We start from the raw sequence: 6000 nt of genomic DNA on the forward strand, positions 1-6000 counted from the left end.
TATATAGAAACTTGTAGAATAAACTTTATACTGAATAATGAGATGCTGATTTGGAATACAGAACTAGGTCATGCTGAGGTCTGGTAGACTCATATTCATCAAGAGACGGTCCTTATAATATCCAAAAGGTCTGTTCAGGCTTAATGCATACAGCAAACGTCTGCAGACTAGAAGTCTATTCTTTTTACAAGAATGTTTCATCCTAGTCAGTATGTCATGTTTAAGAACATTTCAGCTCAGCCAGTATGTCATGTTTAAGAACGTTTCAGCTCAGCCAGTATGTAATGTTTAAGAACATTTCAGCTCAGCCAGTATGTCATGTTTAAGAACATTTTAGCTCACTCGGTATGTCATGTTTAAGAACATTTCAGCCCAGCTAGCATGTCACATTTAAGAGTTTCTGAAGGTCCCTTGAAGGAAGTAAACACAGGCTCAGTGAAATGTTCAGTCTATGGCTTCACTTCACGCTGCTTGGTCTCCTGAAAGGAGTCAACATACTGTGATATTTCACAACACGTCTTTATCTCTATCCAGCAGTGTTTCTCATGTGGAAAACTCAGCCAACCCCTTCAAATTTATTCCATTTTCAGTTTCTTTGTCATTTATTTTCAGGGTTCTCTTACATTCATCAATGTCAAAAGCCAAATCCAAAACACTTTTGTTGGGAGAATAAAACATGCAACTTGTGAAATATATATATATATGTGTGTGTGTGTGTTTGTTTAGATGGAAAAAAAGACTTTATAAGTATATATTGCCTAATTCTCAGTGACTGTGACAAAATCTCTGAACGGAAAAACGGGAATAAAACAGTTCATAAACAAATGAAAGTTGCTCTTGAACTTTGAAATGAGATGTTTTGTTTTGTTTTTTTTCTCAAGAACATTGTTCTACTATATCATGCACTAGCCACAGAAAAACCAAACCTATTTGGAAATTATCTTTGGCAACTCTGTGGAGAAAGAAATGACACCCCAGAAAGGCTGTACAGTGAAGATATCAGCATGCATCAAAGCACAGACTTGAGAAGAAGCCCAGCCCAGCTGAGCACATGGTGGCATATGGCATCCTTGGTGCTCATGAGCCCTGGGAGAGACAATGGTCCCTTTCTCCCTGCCTACATCCAGTGCCCTATTAGTGAGGCATTTCCATTCAAATAGTTCCAGTTCTGGAACTCTGGAGAGACAGAGAGAAAACTGAGAGAGAGAAAGAGAGAGAGAGAGAAAGAGAGAGAGAGAGAGAGAGAGAGAGAGAGAGAGACAGAGACAGAGACAGAGACAGAAAGAGAGAGAGAGACAGAGACAGACAGAGAGAGAGACAGTATGAAAGAGAGAGAGACAGAGACAGAGAGAGAGAGAGAGAGAGACAGAGAGAGAGAGAGAGAGACAGAGACAGAGACAGAGACAGAATGAGAGAGAGAGAGACAGAGACAGACAGAGAGAGAGACAGTATGAGAGAGAGAGAGAGAGAGAGACAGAGACAGAGAGAGAGAGAGAGACAGAGACAGAGAGAGAGGGAGAGAGAGACAGAGAGACAGAGAGAGAGAGAGAGACAGAGACAGAGAGAGAGGGAGAGAGAGACAGAGAGACAGAGAGAGAGAGAGAGAGAGAGAGAGAGAGAGAGAGACAGAGAGAATATGAACATGGTGTCATTCACAGAAGATGAAAAGAATTTCTAATGTTATTAGAATCATAGTGTCTTGGCATGTCCTGCGCTTGTCTGTAATAAACAATGATATGTACCATAAAATGTAAATTGGTTTTCTGTGAGCTTTGAGGAAATAATGATCAGCTCCAAATTACTCCATGTTACCATAACATCTAGGAGCAGCTTACCCTTCCCTGGAGATCACAAGACAGGAACTGGTCGCTGGAGGCTTCATGTCTCTACCACTGTGGCATGTGATCATGTTTGGAAACACAGTGGGGTTTGGCTCTCAGGAGGAAAACCTCCACCAATCATAACTCCTGAATAATGCACTTACACGCTTACGTTATGTTTACTGGCCCCACAAGACACTGAAGGCCTTGAGTCCATCTCAGTAAACATGAGTAATTATCTACTACGGGTTTGACGCCGGCTCTCTCTGTTGACCTAGTGCCAAGGCTAATTGGGATATTAATAGCAAAAAAAAAAATTTGTGTGATTATACAAAGCCCATATTTCATTTACTTTAATCACTTTTTTTTCATTAATTTCCATTGCCAATATATTTAGTGAATGTCAAGTGGCTGTTTAAGATTTAAGCGCAGTCTCGTCACAAGGACATCAGGTCAGAATATGGCAGTGTCATGGCTGGGGCACTCGAAGCTGGTTTAGAAGCCATATTACAGGCTGCAGTGATAAATGGCTCATGGGCCTTTCATAAAAGAACTCCAGCTGATTCGCTGTAATCTTTCAATGCTTTATGAACACAGGAATCTTTCAGGCATACTTTCAAGGTTATTGCAAAAATCACATGATGCGCAGAAGAGCAACATATCCAAAAAACCCCCCCAAAAAACTAATTAAAAATGTAAATGACATGGTTTAGGGCATTGTTGTAAAAAAAATTGAAAGGCTTTAAAAGAAGTTAGCAAAATATTTTAAACAGTATATGCTATACTATTGACTTATGTACATCATGGTAAAATACTGTTGTTTTAAGGCAGTGTTACACCATAAGAAATGCAGCAGAGTCACTTGGGTCACTTTTTTTTTTGACATGTGACCTCATGTAACGTAGCTACTGATTAACTAACAAGGATTTAAAACTGTTATTTACCCCAAATTAAAATCTATACAGAGTGCATATTAGAAGTTCATTACGCTTAAAAAGACAATGATCTCAAGACAGGACCTCCAGGTTGTCAGAGAAGTTTACAAACTCCCTGATACTCATGAAATATTATGTGGCCACAGCCACTCATGAAGTCCAAGTTGCATTGTTAATCCAAATGTCACTACTAAATGAGTGCCTGAACAACAGCAGAGTTTTGAAAGGGGGGGGGGATTGCTTCGAGCTGTGGCCAGAGTGTACAATGACATCCTGCTGTCCTGTCCAATGGGCTGAGACTGAGGGGAAACCTTGGAGGGTCCTGGAAAAGACCAGACAAGCAAGTAGAACGGAAGATCAGCAACTCCTCTCTCTGTCAGGCCTTACGCAGGACCACCTCCAGAACTTTCTGCAAGAGAACAAAGGTTACGTTCACAACCTGAGCTGATGACGAATTGTAATGTGTGTTTATCAGAACAACAACACAAAAGAATATAGCTTTTGATTCTCAGAGAACAGACACTTGAACCTTAAATGGAGGCTTTTTGAAAGTAGTATCTGTATGATGCCCACAAGTGGTAAAAACATCTGGGTCCAATCTGTGCCAGCTAATTTTTTAAAACAGCAGAAATAGATTTAGTTTGATGTACTGCTATGTTGTGTTTTTTTTAAAAATTCATGTTAGTGTGAAATGTTCTCATGATTACTGCAATACTGAGAGAAGGGGAGAGATTAAGAGAGAGAGAAAGACAGAGATAGACGGAGATGGAGAAAGTAGCAGAGAAACATTTGCTAAACACACTGACATTGGGTGGCAGAGCCATGATGTCCCAGTATGTAATGTCCCAGCTGCGGTGTTTATTTGTGTGTTACACTGGCAGTAGCACATGGTTCTCAGCGAACAGTAGCTGATATACACAAAGCACAATGAAGCAGTTCAACTCTGAAGCATCTAGCCAGAACATGTGTCTCACCCGTCTCTCTCTCTCTCTCTCTCTCTCTCTCTCTCTCTCTCTCTCTCTCTCTCTCTCTCTCTCACACACACACACACACACACACACACACAAACACACACACACACACACACACACACACACACACACACACACACACACACACACACACACACACACACACACACACACACACACAAGTATTTATACATACTAAAACAAATCATGTAATTATACACAGGATAAACATCCTGTGTGAAACCATTAGAGTTTCAGATATGGTCCTACCCACTCACTTCATAACAGAAACCACATCCTCACAAGCTCTTCACAGGGGTCATCAGGTAGGCACTTACCTTTGGTCTTGTGCTGAATTAAGCCCACAGCACCTCCGGAAGGCTCAACAGTGAGGTCCAGCATTCCAGACTCACCCCCCTCCAAACTAACTTCTAAACACACAAGCCTCTTTAGTCATAAACTCTCATGAGCCTTTATGGTGACTAAAATTCCACTGACACCACTAACACATGCTTGATGCCACCAGTTCTGTATGGGCCTTATGCACTACACCAGCAGCAGACATAACGCCATTGCCCCCAGGCAGACAATCACTTCCTAACCAGTAAATTGCATATTGGTCTCCGCGGTGACCGAGGCCATACCCAGCCCCACTGGCACCATTAATACATGCTCAGACCCACTACAGTTCCATCTGGAGTTACCATTCTAGACAGGAAATTGACAAGACTGTCCACACACTTACCCAGTCTTCCATGGAGCTGAGACACCAAACACCTCATCCATTAAATACATGTAAAATAAATGTAAAATATATGCAAAAATGGCACCATGCACACACACATATATATCATACCTCACCCACTTTCCCCCTCCAGTCCACAAGCCTGATATATGTATTGATTTTACACCCTTAAGCACGACACTGAAATGCTGTGCAATAGTGACATCTTGTGGACAATTGTTGAATTTATAATGTTAAATTGTATTATTGGTTTTGTTATCGAATCATCTAGAGTTTGCTACAGTTTTATCGTCGTTAAAATGAAATACAAACATTAAAAAATCTCTTAGATAACGTTGTGTTGCAGAAAATCAACCATGTCAATTAACATGCACACACAATCTCTCGAAATCACATTTATACACACACTGTTCCTGCAAAACAACCACACACACACACACACACACACACACACACACACACACACACACACACACACACACACACACACACACACACACACACACACACAATTATTTGTCTTGTCACAAGGTATAGTTTTTATGTTCTCTTTAATGTATAATTGATGTGCATTACACTCAGTGTTTCAAATAATGCTACTCTTGTCTTGTTTAATCAATGTTCCAAAGGTTTCAATTAACCCAGAGTATTTTCAGGCTGCACTCAGCCATCAAGCCTTGACCTGCTGTCCCACTGCTGCTAATGTGAAGCTCCCCTTCCTCATCAGAATCACCTGCTCTGTTCTGTTAACTGAGCATGTAACTGAGCATGTCCAATAAAGAGCGTTCTCTCACTCCTCATCATGTACAGGACCTCTGACCCAATTAGAGTTAGGACAATATTAGTCACAGAAAGCATTTATAAAACACTTCTTGGAACATTCATAAACTTATTTTTAAAACAAAAGTGTAACACAGGCTTTGAATGGAATAATTATATTTCATTCCTGGCTAGAAGACAATGTTATTTGGTTCTCAAAGACAGACAATATTTTTAAGAAAATTATTATTATTATTTTTTTACAATTGCAGTAAAGATCTGGGTGTATTGATTTTCAAAGTTCAAAATCATCTGTTGGCTCTGTATTTCTCTTCAGAGCAGCAGCAAGAGGGTGCATGTTATATGACCTAGAACAGGCTCGTCCTGACCAAGCCCTATGGACCCTAGCATGCCAGGGCGATTGAAATGTCATGCAGTGGAGAGTTCTTTATTAGTTTTTTATTACAGAACCACATTGGCAATCTGAAATATCTTTCTCCTGTAATTGTTTATCAGAGTCAACAAGCTCATCCCAGAACAACATATAAGCTTCACTAAGAAAAATGCATTAGCATGTAGGCGTTCAGATTAATATATTTCTGCAAATAAGATATTTTTTTCTTCCTATTTTTACCATTTATTTTGTCGGGATCCAGGTCCTCAATCTTTCATTACAGTTTCTAATACAAAGAAAAATGGTACTTCTGATTGCAGAGGATACTAAAAGACGAATAATAAAAAAATACCTGACAAGGCATAACAGTGAAAAC

At 40.0% G+C, this 6000-nt stretch overlaps 1 long non-coding RNA gene across 1 annotated transcript in view; it reads right to left on the reverse strand.

Annotated features, from left to right (window-relative positions):
- Positions 1-5005: 5005 nt before the first annotated feature.
- Positions 5006-6000, reverse strand: part of LOC113581989 — a 3789-nt gene continuing 2794 nt past the window's right edge. Inside the window, exon 3 of the long non-coding RNA XR_003411113.2 lies at positions 5006-6000. This exon is cut by the window's right edge and continues 302 nt beyond it. This is a non-coding gene — a long non-coding RNA (uncharacterized LOC113581989).

Source organism: Electrophorus electricus, chromosome 14 (genome assembly GCF_013358815.1).
Source record: "Electrophorus electricus isolate fEleEle1 chromosome 14, fEleEle1.pri, whole genome shotgun sequence".
Lineage (NCBI taxonomy): Eukaryota > Metazoa > Chordata > Actinopteri > Gymnotiformes > Gymnotidae > Electrophorus > Electrophorus electricus.